The sequence below is a fragment of the Heterocephalus glaber genome, unplaced genomic scaffold (genome assembly GCF_053883595.1).
Source record: "Heterocephalus glaber isolate CG9 unplaced genomic scaffold, H.glaber_assembly_v1.0 deba00000738, whole genome shotgun sequence".
NCBI lineage: Eukaryota > Metazoa > Chordata > Mammalia > Rodentia > Bathyergidae > Heterocephalus > Heterocephalus glaber.
The window spans coordinates 5,726,071-5,736,714 of NW_028258161.1; positions in this window are offsets into that span (position 1 = coordinate 5,726,071).

A 10,644-nucleotide genomic window follows, 5' to 3' on the forward strand; every position below is an offset into this window, starting at 1 on the left:
CAATGATAAAATTAAGATTTTCAAGAGAAAATTAGATCTTGGAAAGATTTATCCACCACCATGAATTTGAAAGAGCTTTCAATACTTAAAGACTTTTCTGATGAAATGGTTGATGATATTAATAAATGTGCTTCTGTGTCAACATTTGGAAGAGCTGCAGAACTTGGTAAGCCAGTATATTCCAAATTACCAATGTATAACATTGCAGAATCTGGTATGAGTGAAAGATCTCCTCAAAGTATGAGACAGACAAATGAATTTTAATATAATTGAGTATGAAAAGTTTATTGCTATAGTTTTGCATTGCACATTGCAACTAACCTTCAATAAATTGCTGCTTATCATATTTTATTGTAATAGTGAAGAGTAGCCACAAATATCTGAAAGGACAGATGTGATGTCAAGGTGGACTAAGAATAGTTCAATAATTACTAGAACAGTGGTTTTCTTGTCATTATATATGCTATTGAGAAATGTTTTTAAATCACAAAATATTTTGTTGAAGTTACTGCTTAGTTTAGAAAATCCTTCCCTGCATAGTACTTCATAGTTTTCTTCCCCATCAACAATTTACAGGGTAAGGAAGCATAAAAGAGGTTCATAGACTTTTGTAAAGGCCCATTTTGATCAGTAGTACTTTATAAAAACTATGTTTTGAATAATGGCTTTAATTTTTTAATTTCCCTGTAAACATTTCTACAATTTAGCCTCTGAAATCCTCCAAGATAAAGTGGCCTATTAAATGATAAGTCTGAAGGTGACTTTGAAATACACTCCACCTCCCAAGTGTCTCACAGATGAAAGCTTTGTTCTTGGCAGTACAAGAAATATACAGTCATTTTGGAAAACTGTTGCTGGGAAAGAATATATTTATTTTGGATGTTCCCTTTGAACAGTTAGGACACTTTTAAATAAAATAAACGTTTCCTTGATTTCAAGTCAAATGAATATTTTTATATGCCTCCAAACAGACCTCAGAAACGATCCATGCCACTCTCTTTATTGAGTTCCTAGAGTGACTATTCACTGGGGTTTATGAGCCATGAGTGTTCAAATATGGAGGAAAGCTAGAGACCTGGAAGATTACAGGTTTTTCTGCATCAAGGTTGACCTATAAAATCCTTTGGGAACCTGATTTTGCTAATCAAAATATAAATGATGGGGAATGATTCCATACATATCCTGTGAGCCAAAGAGAAATACCCAAGTGTCTGTTCCAGACCTCCTCAGCTTCACTGTACAGATTTCTTTCTCTGTTTCCCAATTCATTTTATACTGGGCATTGAACCCAGGGCCTTTCCACAGAGCCGCATACCCAGTATTTTTTTCTTCTTGGTCAAATATCTTGGTTTTTAATAGGTAAATTAAATGTAAATGGGATAAATGTTTATAGTAGAACATCTGAGTCACCAGCCTTAAAGTTTATAAAAGGACAATATATTTGGCTCTATAAAATGTGTTTTCAGAACCAGGCATGGTCGCACATGCCTTTAATTCCAGCACCAGGAGGCTTAGGCAAAAGGACCAAGAGCCTACGGCCAGCCTGGGCCACACAGTGACTTCAAGGCTCCAGCCTTTTAATATTATATTTTATTTTATTTTATTATTTTATTTCATTTTATTTTATTTTATTTTTATTTTGAGGGAGGGTCTCACTAAGTTGCTAATTTGCCCCGGCTGGGTTCAAATTTTCAGTCCTTTTGGCTCTGCCTCCCAGAGTACTGGGATTACAGGCATGTGCCATCATACCCAGCTCTTTCTTAGTTTTCAGGACAACTTTCCAAATCTCAAAATAAGTACCTCATAGTCCTAGTTGTACTTGGTCATGAAAGAATGGACTTTCCCCACAAATACAACACTGGGAAACAGGACACGAATAATGTCCTACTGTTTGGGATTTTTTAGCACATTACTTGACCTCTCTGGTCAAGTAAAAGAAAAGAAAGAGGTAGATGATTGGAATTACAAAGTTCTATAGTGTTATGTGTACTATCCTATGTTTAGTTCTTGAACTCCACAGAAGCAAGTTGGTAAATATTTCCACACTTTTCCACCCTTCCCCCCCTTACTCTGAATACATTCAACTTAGATTTTGCCATGCCAACATGTAAGTTTAATTTTGGCAACAATAGTTCACAGGTAGTTCTGTGAATGTTCTAATACATCACACTAATCTTCGTTAAATGTTTAGTTCCTTTCTTCATAATATTAAAATCTGGAGTTCAAGCACCACTGTCTGAGCCATCTACTATAATGTTTACCCTCAGTTTTTCAATTCATGATTTTAGTGACCATCGATGTTCATTTATTACCTCCATTATTTCATTAGAATTCACAAAATGGTGATTATTGATTATATTATTCTTTTTGGATTCATTAGCTGGAATTCTAATTCAAGAAAGAATCTCCCTTTATGAACTCTTTTGCTTCAGATAGAGCTGATACATCTTTCTTCTTATCGTTGTCTGTATGGTTGAAAATGTGCCTCACCTTTGGCTTCTGAAGCAATGTACAATCTAAATTAGCTGCAATAGATATATTCGTTTAATTTTGGAAAAGGCAATTAGTATTATGAATTCAGTGTTGAAATATTGTAATTTACATGCCAATCTTTCTACAACTCATTAGCTATTATCATGTGAAAGATGGTTAGCTAAATTTCCTTTTTAAAAATTTTTATTTTTATTAGTGCATATTTGCAGTACATAGTGATTACACCTAACGTATACATAAATTGAAGTATAAACAAATAAAAGGTGGATAATTGGAAACAGAGATAGACCTTGTGCAAATGGGAAAGGACCAAGAGATGGAGAGAGGAGGGAGGGGCAAGGGGAAAAACATTAAAAGAATTAATATGTGTTATGTACATGCAGCTTAGTTTTCATATTACCTTTTAATATAAAGTTTTACTGTGATTTGAGTCATTTACCCATTTTCACACTGAAGAAATGTATGGGGACCTCCTGATATGTAAGGTGGCCTGCTAAGCACTGGCCTCACACTACCAAATAAAATGGGTTGTCTGAGTCCCCTCGGGGCTCCCAGTGCAGAGGGAAAGAGAAAAGCAATTATACAAATGCTATATGCACTGTGTTCATACTTTCATTTATGTATCACTTAAGCCATACATTTATCATACTCATACACAGTTCATACATGTGCTACATGAAAGCATGTAGCAGAAAAATTTCAGAGATTGTGGCTTATTAAGGAATTGGTCATAGACCTTTGCTTTTTGAGAATTTGCATTTCTAAATCCTCGTCATTTAGGCAGCTAAGAGTAAAACTTTTTTAATGAAATTCACAGAATGACCAATTATCTAAAATATAATAACTTCACTAAAACTTGCTAGAGAATTCTGCTTCTACTTATTTATGGTTATACTTTCCCAGAGTAGTTCACTGTTAGCAAAATGTCACTTGGTCTTGATGGAAGTACTTAAGGAAACAGTGAACAACATACACATGGCTAAATTATAGTCACTGATTTATGTCTCTGTGCAAGGAAATTGAAGTGACTCTGCTCTTATACACTGACATTCCCTGAATGTCCAAGGTAAAACTAGGAACGTGCAATTTTGAAATGAAGAGTGATACTAAAACTTTCTTATTGACCCTGGACACCCATTTGACCAACTATATAATTTCCAGTTACTTGTTCAGTTGATGTATTTCAGTAACATTTTTGGCATTTATATAGACATAATCTATTAGTCTGTGGCCAAATTTTTAAATTTTTTTTTATTACTGACAATATCAGGATTTTAAAAGAATACTGAGGTGATTCCAGAATTCAAAGAGATCTTTATTTTTTCTTTATACTAGAGAATTTCCTTCTCTCATTGGAGAAAGAAATTGATAGCGTGTTCTTAAGAACTGAAGAAAACAAACAATGCAAAGCAAAACAAAACAGCATTACAAGAGAGAACTAAGAAATGATTCCATGGCCAATTGTTTTCTTTTTTCTTTTTGGTACCGGGAATCAAACTCAGGACCTTACGCTTGGGAGGCAGGCAGCAGCACCACTGAGCTAAATCCCTGGCCCAGCGAATTGTTTTCTAAATAGGCTGTTATTAGGAAATCTTTTGTCTTCATTTCTGGAGTTGAGATAATTTTCCTTCCACAGTGCGAGTGAAAGAAGCTAGTTGTTTTGACAACTGATTTAGAATTGTCATGTTTGTTTAGTGTGAAATCTCAATGTTCCAGAACTATCTAATAGCGTCAGCAAACACTTCCCATAGTCAGTAATTTCAAGTTAGACATATTTTCTCCCTCTCTTTCCCTCTCTCCCTCTCTCTCCCTCTCTCTCCCTCTCTCTCCCTCTCTCTCCCTCTCTCTCCCTCTCTCTCCCTCTCTCTCCCTCTCTCTCCCTCTCTCTCCCCTCCCCCCCCCCCCCCCGTGCTATATGGCTACATTACCATGTCTGCCCATCTAGCTAGCTAGCTATCATTTCATCATTTTGAGACTGAATCTTGCTAAATCACTATGTTGCCCAGGCTAGGCTCAAACTTGTTATCCTCCTTCCTCAACCTCTCAGAGTGCTGGGATTACAAGTGTGCACCACTGTTTTTGACTGGATTTTTTTCAAATTTAGTAGACAAAAAACTGGAAGAAAAAAAGCATAGCATGTGGCTCCCCAGTGAGCACCATTGCTATAGAATGATTTCATCATTACAGGAAGTTTTATTGAATACTGCTGCTATGAGGAATGAGCAGAAAATAGCTGTTATATTGAGAGAGTTGATTTTGAAAAACAAATCAACTACCATCTCCCACATCACCAAAAACACCAACACCAACAGGGTGTCTACTGTGTGCCCATACTACCAGGTAAAATTTCATATCTGGGGCTGTCTCCTCCCTGCTTCTTGAGTGAAACCTACAAGTCTCATGGTTTTCTGATCATTCTCAGATGTGATTTTTAGTCATTAAACTTTTTTCAGATGTTTGTGTAATTTCATGTTATAAACAAAACTCCAACCTACACTACCAGGACTTCTCTTAATGTGGTCAATCTTTCCTCTGGCTGGACATACATATCTCTGCCCTTTGCCTTTAATTTTCAGTCCTCATTGGATTTGCCCCTTTTAAGATGATTCTAGGCTGATCCTTAGGGAAAATCTCATTACTGTATTTCCAGGATATAGCAGTGGTTGGCACTGATACTCATTACATATTTGATATTAAATAAAGATGGTCACAATTTTAAGTAAATGAAGTTAGATTTTATACTCAATTACTCATTATACACCCATATAACCCATTGTTTCCCAAGATATAGACTAATCACCTCAGAGATATCTCTTCTGTTCTTTCACAGGAAATCCCCGCTGCCCGCCTATTGCCTCATTCAGGAACATTGTTCTGATTACTTTCAGCATAGATTAATTTTAACTGATATAGAATAGTTGAATGAAAATCAAACATGGTTAAATGAAATCAAACACTATGGACTCTTTTGTGCCTTGCTTATTTCACTCTCAGAATGTTTTTGAGGTTCGTTCAGGCTGTTGCATGTATGCGCCACTGTTCACTCATCTGCTTATGCACATTTGAGTCATTTAAAGTTTTGTAACTACTATGAATAAAGCTGCTCTGAATAAATGAACACATATTTCTATTTCTTTTGAATTACTATGTTGTAGGTTTAACTTCAACAAAGACAAATGTTTCCAAAGTATTTTACCATATAATTTTTCCCCATACTTTTATGAGAAGTTAAATTTTTCTGTACCCTCATAAACATTTGGTGTTACCAGTATTTAAGTTATCATTCTAGTGGGTATGAATTAATATTTCATTTTGATTGTAATGTGCCTTTCCTTCACAACTAATGTTGGAAAGAATTTTCATGTGAAAATTGGCCATTTTTATCTCTTCCTTATAAGGAAGACATTTGCCTATTTGCTGATGTGATATACATAATATATACAATATAATACACTTTCCTAGTCTGTGGTTTCTTTTGATTTTGTTGAAGGAACTTTCAAAAGTTTTAATATTGATAAAATCTATTTGGCATTTTTCTCTTTTATGATTAGTGTTTATTGGGTCTTAAGTAGGAAATTAATTGCCTATATCAGCACCAAGAAGATATTTTCCTTTATTTTCTTCTAGAATCTTATAGGTTTTGCCTCTATGTATAGGTCTGTAGTCTAGTCCTAAATAATTATTTGCATATTACATGAAGTATGATTTGAGTGTTATTTATTTTTGTATAGGTAGCTGGTTGATTCAGTTTTTTTGTTTTTTGTGTTTTTTTGGTATGGGGGATGGAACTCAGGGTCTTGCCCTTGTGAGGCAGTCACGGTGCCACTGAGCAAAATCTTTGGCTCTGCTTCATTCAGTTTTGAAGAGACTTTTTTTTTTGTCCCCATTGAATTGCTTTGGATATGTATAAGAAAGAAAGTGAGAGAAAGAAGAAAGGAAGGAAAGACAGAAAGATATATTCTTAAAACTTCTATTTTGTTTTATTGTTTTATTTGCTTATTTTTACACTAATAGGGTAGCTTGATTAACATAGCTATATATACATATATAACAAGTATGCAATAGTTTTACATAATATTGTATGGTAATAATACTTTTTATGAATAGTAAATTAACATTTGATGTTAATTTATATTACGATTGTTTTGGCTCTTTGATTTCCCTCTAGACTTTAAAATATCTTGTAATTTTTCTATTTTAAAAAGCCTAGAAACTTTGTTGATACAGTCTTGAATCCATAAATTAATTTGGAGATGATAAATATCAGTCTTTACTCTTTATGAATATAATGTGTCTTTCCATTTACTTATGCCTTCAGTTACTTTCAGAATTGTTTGTATGTTTTATATACAGATCTTAGATATATATCACTAAATTTGTAAAATTTTTTCAATTTTACTTTCCAAATGTCATTGTCAGTATCTAGAAATGAAGATCAAATATATTGATCTAGTATCCTGAGACCTTATTAATTTATATATTATTCATAATATACTGTTTGTACATCACTTAGTATTTCTATGCAAATGGTGATATTACCTGTAAAGAAGAACTGTTTCATTTCTTCCTTTCTAGTATGTCTGTTATATTTTTTCTTGACTTATCCCACTGGCCAGGAGTATAAGTACAATGTTGAGTAGAAGTGGTGATGTAGACATCTTCCATGGTATGCTCCTGAAGTCTATATTGAAAACTTAGCCAAATCATAAGCAGTAAATGCCCAAGACAAGACTTATAATACCTAGAAAAATGTGGCTACTGGGGAAATAAGAACTACTGAGAACCTGTGAGCTGAACACTTCCAGAGGTGACATGGAAGTAGAAAACAATAAAGGATTGACACAAAAGAAGTGGAGAGACCTTCGAATAGCCTGAGAATGCAAAAACAATCCTGTAACGCTAGCCCCAATGGTTGATGACCTGCTCTCCTCACTATAATGAAGAGCCAGAACTGTCCTGGTACACTGTTCTCTAAGCTGTCTTTTGATGTTTTAAATACTTTCCAAAGTAATAATTACTTTTAAATATGTCACATCTTAGAATTTAGGAAATGCTCAGTCAGATTCTATAATAGCTCACTCCACCTCTTTGTGCACACCTGCTCCCATTCTTGGTACAACAGCTATGGGAAATGCTTAAATGTTCTTTCTTAATATTAAGGGTATAACTGCACATTAGGATTACAACATAATGTAGACAGATGTAATTCAGGGATACAAACAGAAACTTTCAAAATTAAGGGATGATACTCAGAATAATAATAATGACTAGATTTGAGGGTTATATCCCAAAGAGAATACTAAGAGTACCAATATAATTTAAGGTTAACATGATTCATAAAAGCCCTAGAATACACATTACTGGGAATTGTGCTTTGGCGAGAGCAAAAAAGATTACTTAATGTTTTTTCTCAGCTTTGTAAATACTACATTGCAATAATAAAAATAATAACAACAACAACAACAACAACCAAAGATGAACTCTGAGTGTTCTGCCTTGCCAAGAATAACAGAAAGACACTTATGTTGTCAATCAAAGCATAAAAATACAGCAAACTGGGGTTCAACTCACATGCCTTAGAAGCCAACTTTTTTTTTAACCAGCCATGTGGTCTCTCTGGCTTCTCTTATCACTTTGGACTGTTTGGAAAGTAATTTATTTTGAGACACTTTGGACTGATGCATAGACTCAGTTACATGGCTACCTCACACAATATGTTCTTTGGGAGTTGAATCAGCACACATAAAAGGAGTCTATTTGGACTAGCCTTTCTGTCTGGTCAAGTCATCAGTACAAATAATTAAGGACAAGGTATCAAGAACAAAGATGCACAGTAGTGAAATTTTGAGGCATCATTGCCTTAATGCAAAGTTTGTATGGTCTTTCCCTGACATTTCATGCGTCAGCTCAGCATAGTGCATTATACACTCATATGGAGGCCAAGATATAGTTTGAGAGTCTACTGAAATCTTTGAACCTACTCTCTAGCTGAAGTATCTCTTCTTTGAAGTTACAGAGTCATCAAAATTGAATGGCTCTAAGAAGTTAAAAGATTATGGAAATAGAGTAAAATTGGCAGGACAAAGAAATTTATCCAATAAGTTTTCAAAGGAAAAATGAATCTAAAGTGGGTGACAGCAGCTGGGCCATAATGTCCAGAAGATCAAAGATCCAGGAAGTAAAAGATGGAAAAGGTTGCCCAAGTGAATAAGTGGAAAATGGAAGGGTGGCTAGGGAAAATATTCATTTTTAAAAGTTTTATTGGTACGTTTTTGACATACATAATGATCACATTCATCATAGGAAATTTGTATCTGTACACAATGTATATTAATTTTTTTCCCAACCTTCTTTCCCTTCAATCCTTCTTCCCCTCCATGTTTATAAAACTTTGGTTCTATTGTTTTCTTTCCATTCTTTTTTATTCCTATTCTCTTCCTTCCCTTCTCTCTCCCCCCTTCCTTATTCCCCTTCCCATATGAATATTTTCTTCCTACTTTCCAATACCTTTCTCCATTTTGATTCTTATTTATTCTTTGTGTTTCTCACACAAGAAAAATAATGTACCATTTAAACATGTGTGTCTGATTTATTTCACTTATAATTACGTTCTGAACGTGTATTCATTTACCTAAATGTCTCAAATTTATCCTTCTTTATGGCAACGCAGTACTCCACTGTATATAAAAACCACATTTTCTTTATCCATTTATCTGTTGATGGGCATATGGGCTGTTTCCAAGATTTAGCTATTATAAATTGTGGTGCTGTAAACATAAGTGTGCATATATTGCTGTGGTATGATGTTTTTAATTCTTTTGGGAAGATACCAAGAAGAGAAATAACTGGTTCAAACTGAACATCTAGTTTTATTCTTTTGAGAAATCTCCACATTGATTTCCACAGTAGTTGCACCAGTCCACACTCCCACCAACAGTGAAGAAGTGTTCATTTTTCCCCACAGCCCCACTGGCATTTGTTATTGGTTGATTTCTTGACAATAGCCTTTCTTTCTGGATTGAGATGGAATCTCAGCATTGTTTTAATTTGCATCTCTCAAATGATCAGTGATATTGAACATTTTTTCATATATTTATTTGCCATTTCTACCTCTTCATCTGAGAAATGTCTGTTCATTTCAGATGCCCATTTTTGAATTGGGTCTTCAAATTTGGGAGGTCTGATTTTTTCAGTTCTTTAACTTTTCTAGACATTAGTCATTTGTCTGAGGAACAGATGGCAAAAATTCTTTCTCACTCTGTGGGTTGTCTCTTCAATCTGTTGGTAATTTATTTTGCTGTGCAAAAGTGTTTTAACAAGACAAGATCTCAGTTGTTAATTCTTTGTAATATTTCCCATGCAATTGAGGATTATTGCTTCCCTTTCAGTTTCATTAAAGAGTTTGAGAAGTAGTGGCATTAGGTCTTCTGTAATAGAAAAGTATTATCCGGGGCTGGAGTTTTACTTTCTCACACTAATAGGACATGAATCAAGGTAAGAGTAAGCAGTTGCATCCAATTCAATTGAAAGTAAGCTGATCTGACCTGAACTACATGGACATGAACTAATTGAACTAGATTAACATAAATTTTATGGGGTTGTACAACTTCCCTTTAGAAACAGATAATTTTACAGGTAGACTTATACAACTATAACATTCCAAAACCACAATGTTTTTACTAAATTATTTTTAATTATTTAAGTTTGGAACAGACATTGAAAAGTTTTAAAGTTTGTCCTCTTGATATCGAAATCATAGCCATTTCAGTGTTTTAAAAAATTAATCTTCTTTACACACACACATACACACACACTCACACATACACACGCAGTTTTGGCCAATGAAAAATAATTCTAGTTCATTCAAGAGAAAGCTTGTGCCCCTGCTTCTCTCTGCTTGTATTGATTCAGAAACTTCCTATAAGGCTTCATGATAGAAAATAACTTTATAAAAGCAAGAGCACAAAGATGGATGAGTCAAAAAAATGAGATGTGAAAGGAAATTATAGAAATAATGAAACAGATAATGAACCAAACAGCACTGTAGATTTTGTATATAAAATTAAACTAAGGAAAGGAATAGATACAGTTAACTGGATTGATGGAATGGAAGCATCAATGAAATTATCATAGGCAAAAGATTTTAGTAAT